The sequence below is a fragment of the Dendrobates tinctorius genome, unplaced genomic scaffold, assembly GCF_039654945.1.
Source record: "Dendrobates tinctorius isolate UK_male_01 unplaced genomic scaffold, ASM3965494v1 ptg000060l, whole genome shotgun sequence".
Taxonomy (NCBI): domain Eukaryota; kingdom Metazoa; phylum Chordata; class Amphibia; order Anura; family Dendrobatidae; genus Dendrobates; species Dendrobates tinctorius.
This window is the reverse complement of record NW_027361728.1, coordinates 31,890,793-31,908,833: the sequence shown is the minus strand read 5'-3', so window position 1 is coordinate 31,908,833 and position 18,041 is coordinate 31,890,793.

Genomic DNA, 18,041 nt, shown 5'->3' with positions numbered 1-18,041 from the left:
TAAGTATATGACTATTTCCCTCGGGCGGGATGAGGAAGAAAGGATGTAGCCTGAAGAAAACTCCAGGCTCTCTGATCCTTGTTGCCTACTTTTTGTCTGGTTTGCTTTGTGCAGTCATTCATTTTCAATCTGAATTGAGATGACAAGGAGTGTAACAATGAAGCGAATATTTATTATTTATTGGACTGCATTTTGTTTCTCAATAAATTATTATTTATATGTCTAGATTCTTTATTGGGAATTTTCAGGATTTTACATTTATTACTTTTATCATCACTGTCCTGCAGAACGAATGTGTCAGTAGGCTCACTGGACATCTGTGGTACCCTCACTGTATCTGGGTACTTCGGAAATCAAATTAAATCTTGGAAATAATGTAATTCTAAATGTACAATTGAAAACAAGTTTTGCAAAATGTCAATAATTGAAATAAATGTATCCTTAAAATGAAACTCCACTTTCGTACCATAAAAATAACGCATGTTCATCTGCGCATGTACAAATCGCACCCACGTGAAACAGCCCGAGCCTAAAGCCCCCATTACACACTGCGATATCGCTAGCAATATTGCTGTAAAGTCACCGATTTTGTGATGCAGCAGTGATATTGCTAGCGATATCGCTGCATGTGATACTTACCTCCGACCGGCTCCCCCGCTGGTTATCGCTGATCGCGCGAGAAGCTCCTGGACCATTCCTCGTCGGTCACTTCCTGCGGCACTTCCTGTGGTGCCGACGAGCGACGCGTGGAGCCGGGCGGGAGGACGCAGGATCGCCACGTCTGACAGGTAAGTAACGATCCCTGTCCCCAGCGATGTCGCTGGTGACATTTGCCTGTGTGGCAGCTCACTAGTGACCACCTAGCAATGCACCAGTGATCCTGACCGCGTCATATCGCTGGTCGGGATCGCTGGTGCATCGCTAGGTGTAACGGTACCCTAAGTCTCCATAGCGGCACTATAGTCAACACACCAGTCAAGTATGACTGAAGTTTAACAGTGGCAATACTAAGATCACTTAATAAAATTTCACTCATGAATAAACTTAATAAGGTTATGGGGCCACTATCAGAAGGGAATTAGTAACTGGTAAATATATTAATGGATTAGTAGACATGATAGTTGGAAATCACTTGATTAAGGAACAATCCATGTTAGTATATTATCAAGCACTAATACCAATAAATACCTGTTGTAGAATCTAATGAGGTATCTGAGGGAAAAATAAAAATAGATAAGTGATATAATACAACATTATGATAATATATGGTATAATAGAGAAAACCATAATGCTAATGGTATAGACCATAAACAGAAATGGAAGTTTTTTCATTTTTTTTAACTGATTTTCCTCAGAGCACCTATTTTTCTAGTGATTCCAAGAGTGAGCACCCCTTTACCTTTCTATTAATTATAAAAGTGCCAGAAAGCGACTCAAAAATTTAGTTTCATAGCTCTTAGGAGGACACTGTAAGGGGTGCAGAGTGCACATTAATGTGAAAAAAATGAACTTTTTTGATTTTACCAAATGGCTGCAATGAGAGAGAGTGAAAAATTAAATGGGGTCTGAATACTTTCCGCTCCCTCTGTATATTGCATTAACCGTTGTGTCCAACTGGCTGCAGAAGTAAATATACTTTTTTTTTTTTCTTATGCCACATTTTTTTGCTTTTATAATTCACAAATCCTATCCCCTAAATGAGATCTGCCAAATCTATCTCAGTTGTCCCGGCTTTTTATTTCTAGTTCATTATTAACTCTGTGATGCTCATTCAAATAAGCCTCCAATACCAGTGGAAACTATTAGCTAGAAACAAGATCAATGCTAGGGTACAGCATGAACTGAAGTTGGGCCTTTTTGACATTTACTTGAAATTCACAAATAAAATGTGATTTTTACCGACTGCTTCTGCCATAGTTGTCTCTGGAGTATGCAGACAGATTTCCAGCAAGTTGGAGTTTTTATTTTTTTTTCACCAGATGTTGATAAAGCTGTTCTCTCTTTGCATCTAGCCAGGTTTCTATCACCCAGGAACAGTCTGATGTTATCAAAGTTATATAATAGCATGCATATTTAATAACAATGTTATATTATACTCATCATCAAACTATTCTTTGACATGAAGATGGAGACATCTGCAAACGTGTAAAATGCTGTTTTGTCTCTAATTCTCAGTGTTGCACCTCTGTCCAGGGAAAACGAGTTTCTCTCTCGCACAGATCATGCCTACTTGCCAATTAAAGTAGAATAAACTGTTTTCCTCCTTATTAGCGTAAGCTTCTGTCTGGTTGTTAAAAACAAAAGCAAACTGTTATTTCAGCAAATTGGGAAACATGCAAATAGGTGCTGTGTTTAGAATGAAAAATATCACTAGAAGTAACACGCACACATTCCTCTTTAGCTCAGGATGCATTGCTTGCTGTTTTGACATATTTTCCTGACAGATTGCTGTGTAGCGTCTATACCATTGGTGTGCTAATGGTGGAAAGCAAATAATAGACGTAAACCATATCAGAACTTCAAACAAAGAAACAAACGGATAAAAGCAGTGATTACAACTGCATATCTTCTTAAGCAATAGCATTAGATACACTAGGTACATTTTTGCAAAAAAAAGCCAAGCAAACCATATTAAGGCCCAAAATTGGGTGTAGATATTAATGTCACTCCAAAGAATTAATATATAGCAATAAGACGGAAAGGAGATTTTAGCAAAAAAGAAGGGAGGTGAGACGCAAAGTCGGGGCAATTGTTCCCAATTCGACGATCCACTTTGTTTCCTATTTAAATATTGCCACCACATACTCCACCATGAATGATGTCGATGCCACGCCACGCAACATGAAGGTTTTTAGATTAATTTCATGGTATAATTTAAAATGGCGTGGCACTCTTCTTAGTAACGTGGCTTGGTCTACCTCACTCTCAATTACCTAGATGTGAGTCTCATATATATCTTTATGCAAACACAAGTTGAGTAATACATCACTTTGGAACTACCATATGGAATATATTTATTAATCTTATATTGGCAATTGCCAGATGCATTTGAGATGTCAGTGTTGAGGGAAACATTGGTGCAGGCCAGACAGTGGCAGCATGGAATAACACCCAGTATTGTGTCCCTTATATCCGAATGGATTGGATTTTGGTGGGATATAGTGGCTTTTAACCAGAATATATTTAAGGATTTTGCAACCTTTTTGCATTATGAGAGGAGAAATTGATAGATGGGAAGTAAGGAACAGTTAGGTTAATAGCACTTACCAATGCCTTTCGAGAATAGCTCTTATAATTCGCCAATCTTGGTTATAAGTAGAGATAAGTTGACCCATCTTTCCATTCTGTTGTTGACTGCAACAATTTTTTGTGGGGACTGAACCTCACTCGCTTATATGCACATGTTATGCACCTTTTATTTTACGCGCTCTCCATAAATCTAGTGCTACGACCTTTAGCCTGGTTTTCAAACTTAATATTATATGAACACACCCACTTCATTTTGAGGAATTGACCAACTGGGACAGCCCTAACCATAGAATTATTCTGCACTATAATGAGAAGTCAATTTAATATTGAAGGTATTTTCATTGAGTTTGGTCCATGAATTGCTAAAGGTTAATTGGACTGTCCTGCCACATTATCAAAAGATCATCAATATACCTTAGCCAGCACTGCACATGGTCGGCGGTGTGTGCCCCCTCATAACCAGTATAACAATTTCACGGCACACTCATATGGATATCAAGTTAATTAGCTTATATTTTATACACACAATTTGTGGGAGCACAAAACAAGAATATATAGCAGAAGCGATAATAACACTTGACGTTTCGACTCCACCAGAGCCTTAATCATATTATATTAGTGCTGTTGTTTCACCATTTATTTTATATAACTGACATACTGGTGCCGCATTACATACATTATTATGGCGCTACATTGGTCCCTTCCTTTCTGATTTGTTTTATGGTTGCCCTAACAACCTCCACACTTGCGCAGTGCATATACACTAAGTGCGCTACGTCACTTCCGGTCCGGACCTTTCACTTCCTGTCAGGCGGTTCATCCGGACATACAAATACACTGTATGAACGCTGCATGGAGACGCCGCCATAGCAGCCAGGCGCGGGAGCGCTGCTATACATCTACAGTTGTGGCCAAAAGTATTGACACCCCTGCAATTCTGTCAGATAATACTCAGTTTCTTCCTGAAAATTATTGCAAACACAAATTCTTTGGTATTATTATCTTCATTTAATTTGTCTTAAATGAAAAAACACAAAAGAGAATGAAGCAAAAAGCAAAACATTGATCATTTCACACAAAACTCCAAAATGGGCCAGACAAAAGTATTGGCTCCCTCAGCCTAATAGTTGGTTTCACAACCTTTAGCCAAAATAACTGCGACCAACCGCTTCCGGTAACCATCAATGAGTTTCTTACAATGCTCTGCTGGAATTTTAGACCATTCTTCTTTGGCAAATTGCTACAGGTCCCTGATATTTGAAGGGTGCCTTCTCCAAACTGCCATTTTTAGATCTCTCCACAGGTGTTCTATGGGATTCAGGTCTGGACTCATTGCTGGCCACCTTAGAAGTCTCCAGTGCTTTCTCTCAAACCATTTTTTGTGCTTTTTGAAGTGTGTTTAGGGTCATTGTCCTGCTGGAAGACCCATGATCTCTGAGGGAGACCCAGCTTTCTCACACTGGGCCCTACATTATGCTGCAAAATTTGTTGGTAGTCTTCAGACTTCATAAAGCCATGCACACGGTCAAGCAGTCCAGTGCCAGTGGCAGCAAAGCAACCCCAAAACAACAGGGAACCTCCGCCATGTTTGACTGTAGGGACCGTGTTCTTTTCTTTGAATGCCTCTTTTTTTCTCCTGTAAACTTTATGTTGATGCCTTTGCAAAAAAAGCTCTACTTTTGTCTCATCTGACCAGAGAACATTCTTCCAAAACGTTTTAGGCTTTTTCAGGTAAGTTTTGGCAAACTCCAGCCTGGCTTTTTTATGTCTCGGGGTAAGAAGTGGGGTCTTCCTGGGTCTCCTACCATACAGTCCCTTTTCATTCAGACGCCGATGGATAGTACGGGTTGACACTGTTGTACCCTCGGACTGCAGGGCAGCTTGAACTTGTTTGGATGTTAGTCGAGGTTCTTTATCCAACATCCGCAAAATCTTGCGCTTGTCAATTTTTCTTTTCCGTCCACATCTAGGGAGGTTAGCCACAGTGCCATGGGCTTTAAACTTCTTGATGACACTGCGCATGGTAGACACAGGAACATTCAGGTCTTTGGAGATGGACTTGTAGCCTTGAGATTGCTCATGCTTCCTCACAATTTGGTTTCTCAAGTCCTCAGACAGTTCTTTGGTCTTCTTTCTTTTCTCCATGCCCAATGTGGTACACACAAGGACACAGGACAGAGGTTGAGTCAACTTTAATCCATGTCAACTGGCTGCAGGTTTGATTTAGTTATTGACAACACCTGTTAGGTGCCACAGGTAAGTTACAGGTGCTGTTAATTACACAAATTAGAGAAGCATCACATGATTTTTCGAACAGTGCCAATACTTTTGTCCACCCTCCTTTTTATGTTTGGTGTGGAACTATATCCAATTTGTCTTTAGGACAATTCTTTTTGTGTTTTTTCATTTAAGACAAATTAAATGAAGATAATAATACCAAAGAATTTGTGTTTGCAATAATTTTCAGGAAGAAACTGAGTATTATCTGACAGAATTGCAGGGGTGTCAATACTTTTGGCCACAACTGTATATACCATCAGGTAACACATTAGCCTACTACTGTCCCACCATTGGCTAATGTGTCTATCACTGTCATTGTAGCAGGCAAAGCCCAATGGGACTTGTAGTCCCATCGGACGATGCCTGCACAAAGCCCCGACAGCCCACACAGAGCCCCGGCAGCCCGCACAGAGCCCCGGCAGGCCCGCACAGAGCCCCGGCAGGCCTGCACAGAGCCCCGGCAGCCCGCACAGAGTCCCGGCAGGCCCGCACAGAGCCCCGGCAGCCTGCACAGAGCCCCAGCAGCCCGCACAGAGACCCAGCAGGCCCGCACAGACCGCGCATCATGATGTGCACAGACCGCGCATCATGATGACATCATTTCAGCAGCCAATCACAGCCACAACACTGGCTCATTGCATTATGGGAACTTCCGATTCCGGTATCCGATATTGTAAAAATATTGGTACTCGGTATCGGAATTCCGATACAGCGAATATCGTCTGATACCCGATATTTGCAGTATTGGAATGCTCAACACTACTTATAACATAGATGTACTGCACTATATATATAAGGTATACACACCTGGTTAAAATTGTTGGTACCCCTCATTTAATGACAGAAAAACCCACAATGGTCACAGAAACAACTTGAATCTGACAAAAATAACAATATATTAAAAATCTATGAAACTGAACAAATGAAAGTCAGACATTGCTTTTCAACCATGCTTCCACATATTTTTAAAAGAAATAAAACTCATGAAATAGGCCTGGACAGAAATGATAGTACCCTTAGCTTAATATTTTGTTGCACAACATTTTGAGGCAACCACTGCAATCAAATGATTCCTGTAACTGTCAATGAGACTTCTACACCTCTCGACAGGTATTTTGGCACACATCTCAAGAGCAAACTGCTCCAGTTGTCTCATGTTTGAAGGTTGCCTTTTCCAGATCGCATGTTTCAGCTCTTTCCAGAGATGCACATAGGTTTAAGTCTGGTCTCCTAGAAGGCCACTTCAGAATAGTCCAATGTTTTCCTCTTAGACACTCTTGGGTGTTTTTAGCTTTGTTTTTTGGGTCATTATCCGGTTGCAAGACCCATGACCTGCAACTGAGACTAAGCTTTCTGACACTGGGCAGCACATTTCTCTCTAGAAACTCTTGATAATCTTGAGATTTCATTGTACCCTGCACAGATTCTTGACACCATGTGCCAGATGCAGCAAAGCAGCTCCAGAACATAAAAGAGCCTCATCCATGTTTCACAGTAAGGGATAGTGTTCTTTTCTTGCTATGCTTCATTTTTCATGTGTGATTAGAGCTGATGTGCCTTGCCAAAAAGTTCCTTTTTTGTCTCATCTGTCTATAGGACATTCTCCCAGAAGCTTTTTGGCTTGTCAACATGAAGTTTGCAAATTCCTGTCTGACATTTTTATGGGGTTTTTTTCAACAATGATGTCCTCCATGGTTGCCTCCTATGAAGTCCACTTTGGCTCAAACAACGATGGATGGTGTGATCTGACAATGATGTTCCTTGAGCTTGAAGTTCACCTTTGACCCCTTTCAGAAATCAGATGTATTATCCTGTCCATGGGACCTGGGCCCCTATGCCCATGGATGGGATAGTACGTCTAGCGCGATCAGCTGCGCTCACGGGGGGAGCGCAGCTGATCATGGCCGGGTGTCAGCTGATTATCACAGCTGACACCTGGCACTATGTGTCAGGGGTGGTCATGGACTGCCCCATACACGTTAACCCCTTACACACCGCGATCAAACACGATCGCGGTGTACCGGGGTTAAAGGGATGCATAGGCAGGGAGGGGGCTCCCTCCATGCTTCCATGAGCCCCCCCGCAGCAGCGCTGCACATTCCCTGCAGGTCCCCGGATCTAAGATGGCGACGGGAACCTTTGGGGGCCTGCAGGGAGCTGGCTTCCTCATGCCTGCAAAGCGCAGGCAAGGAGGAAGCCTTCTGCACTGCATGTGACCGATTGCTGATCTGTCACATTGATCTGTGATGTGACAGATCAGCAATCTGTCACATGACAGCTATGTCCCCACTGGGACAATGTAATAAAGTAAAAAAAAAATGTGTAAAAATAATTTTAGAAAAATCGCTAAATAAATTTAAAAAAAAAATATTCCCTAATAAATTCATTTTTTGGAAATATAAAAAACAATAAAAATGCACATATTTGGTATCACCGCATCCGTAATGACCCTCCCTATACAACTGTCTCATTAGTTAACCCCTTTAGTGAACCCTTAAAAGATAAAAATAAAAAACGAAGCAAAAAATAATGATTTATTATCATACTGCTGAACAAAAAGTGCAAATATGTGCGATCAAAAAGACGCATATAAATATCCATGGTACCGCTGAAAACATCATCTTGTCCCGCAAAAAACGACTTGCCAAACAGCATCATCAGCGAAAAAATTAAAAAGTTATAGCTCGCAGAATAAAGCGATGCAAGAATAATTATTTTTTATACAAAAATTGTTTTCATTGCATAAAAGCGCCAAAACATAAAAGAACGACATAAGTGAGTTATTGCTGTAACCGTACTAACCCGAAGAATAAAACCACCTTATGAATTTTACTGCACGCGGAACAGTGTAAACGCACCCCCCAAAAGAAATTCTTGAAATGCTGGTTTTTGTTCATTTTGCATCCCAAAAATCGGAATAAAAAGAGATCAAAAAATGTCAAGCACCTGAAAATGGTACCAATAAAAACGTCAACTCGTCCTGCAAAAAATAAGACCTCACATGACTCTGTGTGTCAAAATCCGGAAAAATTTTAGGTCTCAAAATGTGGTGATGCAAAAACTATTTTTACAATAAAAAGCGTCTTTTAGCGTGCGACAGCTGCCAAAATTAAAAACCCGCCATAAATAGTAAATTAAACCCCCTGTTATTACCCCCTTAGTTAGGGAAAATAATAAAATAAAAAAAATGTATTTATTTCCATTTTCCCATTAGGGTTAGGGTTAGGTCTTGGGTTAGGGCTAGGGCAAGGGTGAGAGGTAGGTTAGGGCTAGGGTTAGGGTTGGGGCTAGGGTTAGGGGTGTGTTGGGGTTAGGGTTGGAGTTAGAAATGGGGAGTTTCCAATGTTTGGGCACATCAGGTGCTCTTCAAACGCAACATGGCGTCTGATCTCAATTCCAGCCAATTCTGCGTTGAAAAAGTCAAATGGTGCTCCTTCCCTTCCAACCTCTGCCATGCGCCCAAACAGTGGTTTACCCCCACATATGGGGTATCAGCCTACTCAGGACAAATTGCAAAACAACTTTTGGGGTCCAATTTCTCCTGTTACCCTTAGGAAAATAAAAAATTGGGGGCAAAAATATCATTTTTGTGGAAAAAAATATGATTTTTTTATTTTCACTCCTGGATGTTATAAACTTCTGTGAAGCACTTGGGGGTTCAAAGTGCTCACCACACATCTAGATAAGTTCTGTGAGGGGGTCTAGTTTCCAAAATGGAGTCACTTGTGGGGAGTTTCAACAGTTTAGGCACATCAGAGGCTCTCCAAATGCGACATGACACCCGCAAACCATTCCATCAAAGTCTGCATTCCAAAACGTCACTACTTCCCTTCCGAGCCCCAACGTGTGCCCATACAGTAGATTTCTCTCACATATGGGGTATCAAGGTACTCAGGACAAATTGGACAACATCTTTTGGGGTCCAATTTCTCCTGTTACCCTTGGGAAAATAAAAAAAATTGGGAACTAAAAGATCATGTTTGTGGAAAAAATATGATTTTTTTATTTTCATGCCCGGGCGTTATAAGCTTCTATGAAGCACTGGGGGGTTCAAAGTGCTCACCAAACATCTAGATAAGTTCCTTAGTGGGTCTAGTTTCCAAAATGGGGTCATTTGTGGGGGGTTTCCACTGTTTAGGCACATCAGGGGCTTTCCAAACGCAGCATGGCGTCCAATCCCAATTCCAACCAAAAAAGTCAAATGGCGCTGCTAACCTTCCAAGCTCTGCCATGCGCCCAAATAGTGGTTTACCCCCACATATGGGGTATCAGCATACTCAGGACAAATTGCACAATAAATTTGGGGTCCTGTTACCCTTGGAAAAATAAGAATTGAGGGTGAAAAGATCATTTATATGGAAAAAATGTGATTTTTTTAATTGTACGGCTGTACGTTATAAACTTCTGTGAAGCCCTTGGGGGTTCAAAGTTCTCACCACACATCTAGATAGGTTCCTTGGGGGGGGTCTAGTTTCCAAAATGGTGTCATTTGTGGAGGGTTTCCACTGTTTTGGTACATCAGGGGCTTTCCAAACGCGACATGGTGTCCGATCTCAATTCCAGCCAAAAAAGTCAAATGGTGCTGCTTCCCTTCCAAGCTCTGCCATGCGCCCAAAGAGTGGTTTACCCCGACATATGGGGTATCACCATACTCAGGACAAATTGCACAATAACTTTTGGGGTCCTGTTACCCTTGGAAAAATAAAAATTGAGGGTGAAAAGATCTTTTTTGTGGAAAAAATATGATTTTTTAATTGTACGGCTGTACGTTATAAACTTCTGTGAAGCCCTTGGGGGTTCAAAGTTCTCACCACACATCTAGATAAGTTCCTTGCGGGGTCTACATTCCAAAATGGTGTCAATTGTGGGGGGTTTCCACTGTTTTGGTACATAAGGGGCTTTCCAAACGCGACATGGTGTCCGATCTCAATTCCAGCCCAAAAAGTCAAATGGCGGTGCTTCCCTTCTGAGCTCTGCTATGCGCCCAAATAGTCGTCTACACCCACATATGGGGTATCAGCGTACTCAGGACAAATTGCTCAATAACTTTTAGGGTCCGGTTACCCTTGGGAAAATAAAAATTGAGGGTGAAAGATCATTTTTGTGGAAAAAATATGATTTTTTATTTGTACGGCTGTACTTTATAAACTTCTATGAAGCCCTTGTGAGTTCAAATTTCTCACCACATATCTAGATAAGTTCCTTGGGGGGTCTAGTTTCCAAAATGGGGTCACTTGTGGGGGGCTTCCACTGTTTAGGTACATCAGGGGCTCTCCAAACGTGACATGGCGTCTGATCTGAATTCCAGCCAATTTTGCATTGAAAAAGTCAAACGGCGCTCCTTCCCTTCCTAGCTCTGCCATGCGCCGAAACAGTGGTTCCCCCCACATATCAGGTATCAGCGTACTCAGGACAAATTGCACAATAACTTTTGCAGTCTAATTTCTCCTGTTACCCTTGGTAAAATAAAAAAATTGGACCTGAAGTAATTTTTTTGTGAAGAAAAGATAAATGTTCATTTTTTTTAAACATTCAAAAAATTCCTGTGAAACACCTGAAGGGTTAATAAACTTCTTGAATGTGGTTTTGAGCACCTTGAGGGGTGCAGTTTTTAGAATGGTGTCACTTTTGGGGATTTTCTATCATATAGACCCCCTCAAAGTGACTTCAAATGTTATGTGGCCCGTAAAAATACAGTGGCATTTAAAAGTTTGGGCACCCCTGGTCAAAATTACTGTAATTGTTACCAGTTAATCAAGTTGAAGATGGAATGATCTCTAAAAGGGCTAAAGTTAAAGATGACACATTTTCTCTGTATTTTAGGCCAAAAAAATATATACTGTCATTTTTTACATTTTAAAAATTACAATAAGGAAAATAGGCCAATGCAAAAGTTAGGGCACCCTGCATAGTTAGTACCTAGTAGCACTCCCTTTTAAAATATCACAGCTTGTAAACGCTTTTAGAAGCCAGCCAAGAGTCTTTCAATTCTTGTTTGATGGATTTTCATCCATTCTTCCTTGGAAAACTCTTCCATTTCTGTGAGATTCCTGGGTCGTCTTGCATGCACTGCTATTTTGAGGACTAGCCACAGATTTTCAATGATGATCGAATCGGGGGACTGTGAGGGCCATTGAAAAACCTCTAGCTATCGCCTTTTGAGGTAGTCTATTGTGGATTTTGATGTGTGTGATCATTATCCATTTGTAGAAGCCATCCTGTTTTCAAATTCAGCTTTTTTACACATGGTGTTATATTTGCATCAAGAATTTGTTGAAATTTCATTGACTCCATTCTTACCTCTACCTGTGAAGTGTTCCCTGTGCCATTGTCTGCAACACAACTCCAAAGCATGATTGATCCATCCCAATGCTTAATGGTTGGAGAGATGTTCTTTTCCTGAAATTCTATGCAATTTTTTCTCTGCACATACCTTTGATCATTGCGACCAAAGAGTTTTATTTTAACTTCAACGATTCACAGGACTTGTTTCTAAAATGCATTGGGCTTGTTTAGATGTTCTTTTGCATACCTCTGATGCTAAATTTTATGGTGAGGGTGCAGGAGAGGTTTTCTTCTGATGACTCTTCCATGAAGACCATATTTGATAAGGTGTCTCTGAACAGTAGAACAATGACCACAACTCCAGAATCTGCTAAATCTTTCTGAAGGTCTTTTGCAGTCAAGTGGGGGTTCTGATATGCCTTTCTAGCAATCCTACAAGCAGCTCTCTCTGAAATTTTGCTTGGCCTTCCAGACCTTATCTTGACCTCCACTGTTCCTGTAAACTGCTATTTCTGAATTACATATTGAACTGAGGAAAGGACAACTTGAAAACGCTTTGCTATCTTCTTATAGCCTTCTCCTGCTTTGTGGGCCTCAACCATTTTCATTTTCAGAGTTGTAGGCAGCTGCTTAAAAGAACCCATGGTGGCTGTTTTTTCACACAAGGTTAGAGGAGGCTATGTGTTTCTAAACCTGTGGAATCTGCATCAGCTGGCCTTTCCTAACATTGATGGTGAACAAGCCATATCCCTTACAGGCTAATTAAGGCCTGAAACCTTGGTCAAAGTTATCTGAGCACACAAATCTCCAAAGGTGCCCAAACTTTAGCATCGGACCATTTTTCTTTTTGTAATTTTCAAAATGTGAAAAAATTATAATGTGTATTACTTTTTAGCCTAAAATACAAAACAAATGTGTCATCTTTAACTTTAGGCCTTTTAGAGATCATTTTATCTTCAACTTGCTTAACTGTTCACAATAACAGTAATTTTGACCAGGGGTGCCTAAACTTTTGCATGCCACTGTAAAATGGTGTTGCAAAAATGAGAAATTGCTGGTTAACTTTTAACCCTTATAACTTCCTAACAAAAAAAAAATTTGGTTCCAAAATTGTGCTGATGTAAAGTAAACATGTGGGAAATGTTACTTATTAAGTTTTTTTGCACTATATCTCTGTGATTTAAAGGCATAAAAATTCAAATTTGGAAAATTGTGAAATTTTCAAAATTTCACCAAATTTCTGTTTTTTTTACAAATAAACACAAGTTATTTGAATGAAATTTTACCACTACCATGACGTACAATATGTCATGAGAAAACATTGTCAGAATCACCAGGATCCATGGAAGCATTTCAGAGTTATTACCTCATAAAGGGACAGTGGTCAGAATTGTAAAAATGGGCCCGGTCATGAATGTGCAAACCTTGGGGGTAAAGGGGTTAATCTGTTTAGAAGTTTTTCAGGGCTCTTTTGCTACCATTCGTATTATCCATCTATTTGATTTGTCATCAGCTTTCCTCCTGTGGCCACGTCCACGGAGATTTGCTACAGTCCCATGGATCTTAAATTTCTGAATAATATGTGCAACTGTAGTAACAGGAACATCAAGCTGCTTGGAGATGGTCTTATAACTTTTACCTTTAAAATGTTTCTACAATTTTCTTTCTAATCTCCTGAGACAACTCTTTCCTTCGCTTCCTCTGGTCCATGTTGAGTGCGTTACACACCATGTCACCAAACAGCACAGTGATCTGTAGTCTCTATACAGGCCCACTCACTGTTTTCAAGATTGTAGGCACCTGTGATGCTAATTTGTGGACACACCTTGATTTAACATGTCCCTTTTGTCACATTATTTTCAGGGGTACCATTGGGTCGCCCTCCCAGGGCTGTGGGGTGCTCGGTACCGGGTCCAAGGAGCTTCAATAGGAGATTTCACGGCAGCTGTGACCCGGCCCGTGGCCCTGGGCGTCCATTGTAAAAGGGGTTGTTTCAGTGTGCTTGTGGTGATGAAAGTTTAAAAGTGATTCGTGAAGCCACCTGTGGTGCTCGGCAATGAAGATATAAGCCGACGCTGCAGACAGATCCTCTGGGACAGATGGTGTGGTGCAGCAGTGATGGTATAGCCCTCCACAGGCAGGGCTGTAGTCCCAGTGCAGAGTAAATGGAGTGACACATAGATGGTGCAGTGTCAGGTACAGGGGATGTAGGAGTGATGGGCAGGTTGGCGCAGGAATAAGTGGAGGACACCAGGGCATGTAGTTCCAGAGCTTTACTCACAGTCTGTTGTACAAACAGGTGCCTGCCTCCATGCCGTGTCCTCCGGGTCAGGGACTCAGTCAACCTCCAGGCCAGATGGAATACTCCTTTCCAGCACTCCGCTAACAAGTACCTTTCTGAACGTCTCCTCTTGTAGCGCCTTTGAGTGAAGTACTCTGTTATGAATGAGTCACCGGAGGAGGAGAAAACAAAAATACAAGCTAAGTCCAGAAAACCAGAGAGGTTGGTAGCTTTCAGATTGCAGACCCCTGATCCTATACACCACAACTAACAGTAGCTGTGGGGGGTTCCTACGGTGCCCTAGACCCCTCATCACAGCCGGAGAACTACATAAGCCTAAAGAAGGAAAGGGGAAATCTAAACTGCCCCAGAGCAGACCCCAAAGCAATAGACAGCCCCCAACATGTATTGTCGGTGAAAAACAGATGAAAACACAGACAGAAAGACAGGCTGAGCAAACGATGGGGCCCAACTAACTAGATAGGACAGGACAGAAAAGATGCTGGCTGCAATCCGCAAAAAACCCTACCAAAAATGTCCCAAACGTCTGATAGGGAAAAAGGCCCTGAAGTCGCTAGACTTCAAAATAACTATATCAGCACTCAGGTATATTCTGAAAACAGAGCAAAGAGATCAACTGATCAGAGACAAAAATGGAATTCAGACAGTCCCAACCAGGACTGGCTGAATACAAACACTAAGGAAACCAGACAAAATCTCATGGAATAATAGCAGGGCAAAAACTTAGCTTTTAGTAGACAGGAACTAAGCTGGATGCAAGAGCTCAGAGCAGAAAGGGTCACCAGCAGCCCTGCAGGGCGTCGGCTGCCTTATATCCACTCAGAAATTCCAGATGTCCAATCACACTCAGCCTGTTTAGATGACAGGTTCTTCCCATCCCAATCAATTTCACTACCTCTCTTCACCAGCAGAGGGAGTTCATCAGACATCAAAGGTGAATGGGAGAATGAACTCACAACAGTACCTCCCCTTGATGAGGGGTCACCGAACCCTCATCCACGCCACCAGGGCGATCAGGATGGGCCTGATGAAAAGCATGAACCAATCTTTCGGCATGAATATCGGATGAAGGGACCCAAGAAATATCCTCCTGGCTATAACCCTTCCATTTAACCAAATACTGGAGTCTCTGTCTAGCCAGACGAGAAGCCAGTATCTTCTCAAACTCATATTCCACATTACCTTCAACCAATACAGGGTCATGAGGTGCCACCACAGGAACTACTGGCTCAACAAACCTCTTTAACAGAGACTTATGAAACACGTTATGGATCTTGAATGTAACAGGAAGAGCCAATCAAAAAGAGACCGGATTAAGAATCTCCAAAATCTTGTAAGGTCCAATAAATCTAGGTTTAAACTTTGGAGAAGCCACCTTCATAGAGATATTCTTTGATGACAACCAAACCATATCACCCACCTTAAACCGGGGACCAATGGTCCTATGCCGGTTGGGAAACCGCTGGGCCTTTTCCTGGGAGTGAGACAACTTATCTACCACTTGGTCCCAAATCTGGTGCATTCTCTACACCACAGTGTCAACACTTGGGCAGGCAGAAGACTCCACCTGCCCTGAAGAGATTCGAGGATGAAACCCAAAGTTACAAAAAAAAGGTGACATCAAAGTGGCAGAACTAGCTCTATTATTTAAAACAAATTTGGCCAAGGGAAAATGAAACCAAATCATCCTGATCAGCAGAAATAAAACATCTCAAATACGACTCCAAAGTCTGGTTTGTTCTCTCCATCTGCCCATTGGTCTGAGGGTGAAACGCAGAGGAGAAAGACAACTGAATTCCCAGCTTGGAACAGAAAGTCCTCCAAAATCTAGAAACAAACTGAACTCCTCTGTCAGATACAATGTTGTCAGGAATCCCATGCAAGCGAACCACCTGTTTCAAAAACAAGGGCACCAACTCTGAGGAAGATGGCAACTTAGGAAGTGGTACAAGATGGACCATCTTAGAGAATCTATCACAACTCACCGAAATAACAGTCATTCTCTGAGAGACAGGCATATCAGAGATAAAATCCATTGAAATATGGGTCCATGGCCTCCTGGGCACCGGCAAAGGCATCAACAACCCACTAGAGCGAGAACAAGGTTTAGACCGGGAGCAAGTCCCACAGGACTGCACAAAATTCCTGACATCACGAGACAAGGCAGCCACCAAAAAGACTGACTCACCAAATCTCTAGTACCAAAAATACCTGGATGACCAGCCAAAGCGGAGCAATTAACCTCAGACATCACTCTCTTCTTCCACTGGTCAGGAACATACAATTTTCCAATGAGACAACGCTCAGGTTTGTCCTCCTGAAACTCTTCCAGAACACATCTCAAATCGGGCGAGATGGAAGAAAGAACTACCCCCTCACCTAAGATGGTAGCAGGCTTGGTCACAATAGGAGAATCAGCAAAGAAACTCCTAGAGAGGGCGTCTGCCTTGACATTCTTAGTGCCCGGAAGAAAAGAGACCACAAAATCAAAACCTGTGAAAAACAAGGCCCAACTAGCCTGTCTAGGATTCAAGCATTTGGCCGACTCCAGGTAAATCAAATTCTTGTGGTCAGTAAGGACCACGACTTGATGTTTAGCTCCCTCCAACCAATGACTCCACTTCTCAATTGCCCATTTCATGGCTAACAGTTCCCAATTCCCCACATCATAGTTTCGTTCGGATGGAGAGAACTTTCGGGAAAAGAAAGCACAGAGATTCATTTTAGATGTTACAGAATCTTTTTGGGACAAAACAGCTCCTGCACCAATCTCAGAAGCGTCCACCTCTACCTGAAACGGGAGTGAGACATCAGGTTGCAGCAAAACCGGAGCAGAAGTGAACCTTCGCTTCAGCTCCTGAAAAGAAGAAACAGCCTCCAGAGACCAATTCAGCACATCAGCCCCCTTCTTAGTCAAATCAGTCAATGGTTTGGCAATACCAGAAAAATTAGCTATAAATTTATGATAAAAATTAGCAAAACCCAAAAACTTCTGGGGGGCCTTCAAAGAAGTGGGCTGAACCCAATCATAAATGGCCTGTACCTTGGCCGGGTCCATTTCAATAGTTGACGGAGACAAAATAAATCCCAAAAATGAAATCCTCTGTACACAAAAAAGGCATTTCAATCCCTTGACATACAGGGAATTCTCCCTCAAAATCCGGAACACAGTCCGAACATGTTCCACATGAGAGTCCCAATCCTTGGAAAAGATCAAAATATCATCCAGATAGATGATCAAAAATGTATCCACAAAGTTTCAGAAAATATCATTCATGAAGCACTGGAAGACAGAAGGGGCATTAGTTAGCCCAAAAGGCATCACCAGGTACTCAAACTGTCCCTCCGGAGTATTAAACGCCGTCTTCCATTCATCCCCCTGCTTAATGCGACTAAGATTATACGCCCCCCTGAGGTCAAGCTTGGTAAGCCAGCAAGCACCTTTAACTCTGGAGAATAGATCAGAAATCAGGGGTAACGGATACTGATATTTAACAGTAATTTTGTTGAGGGAACGATAGTCAATACAAGGCCTTAATGAACCATCTTTCTTGGCCACAAAAAAAACAGCACCTAAGGGTGAAGAGGATGGTCTAATATGACCCTTCTCCAATGACTCCTTAATATAGGATCGCATAGCCTCGTGCTCAGGTACAGATAAATTGAAAAGTCGACCCTTGGGATATTTACACCCAGGGCTCAGCTCAATTGCACAGTCATAACTCCTATGAGGAGGCAAAGACGCAGGCTCATTCTCACTAAATACATCATAAAAATCAGCCAAATAGTCAGGAACATCATGCGACTGGGGAGAGGTGGAGAAAATAGGAGCGTCACTAAGGGCACACCGACAACCCCAACTCACCACAGACACAGATTTCCAATCCAAAACTGGATTATGGATTTGCAACCAGGGAAACCCCAG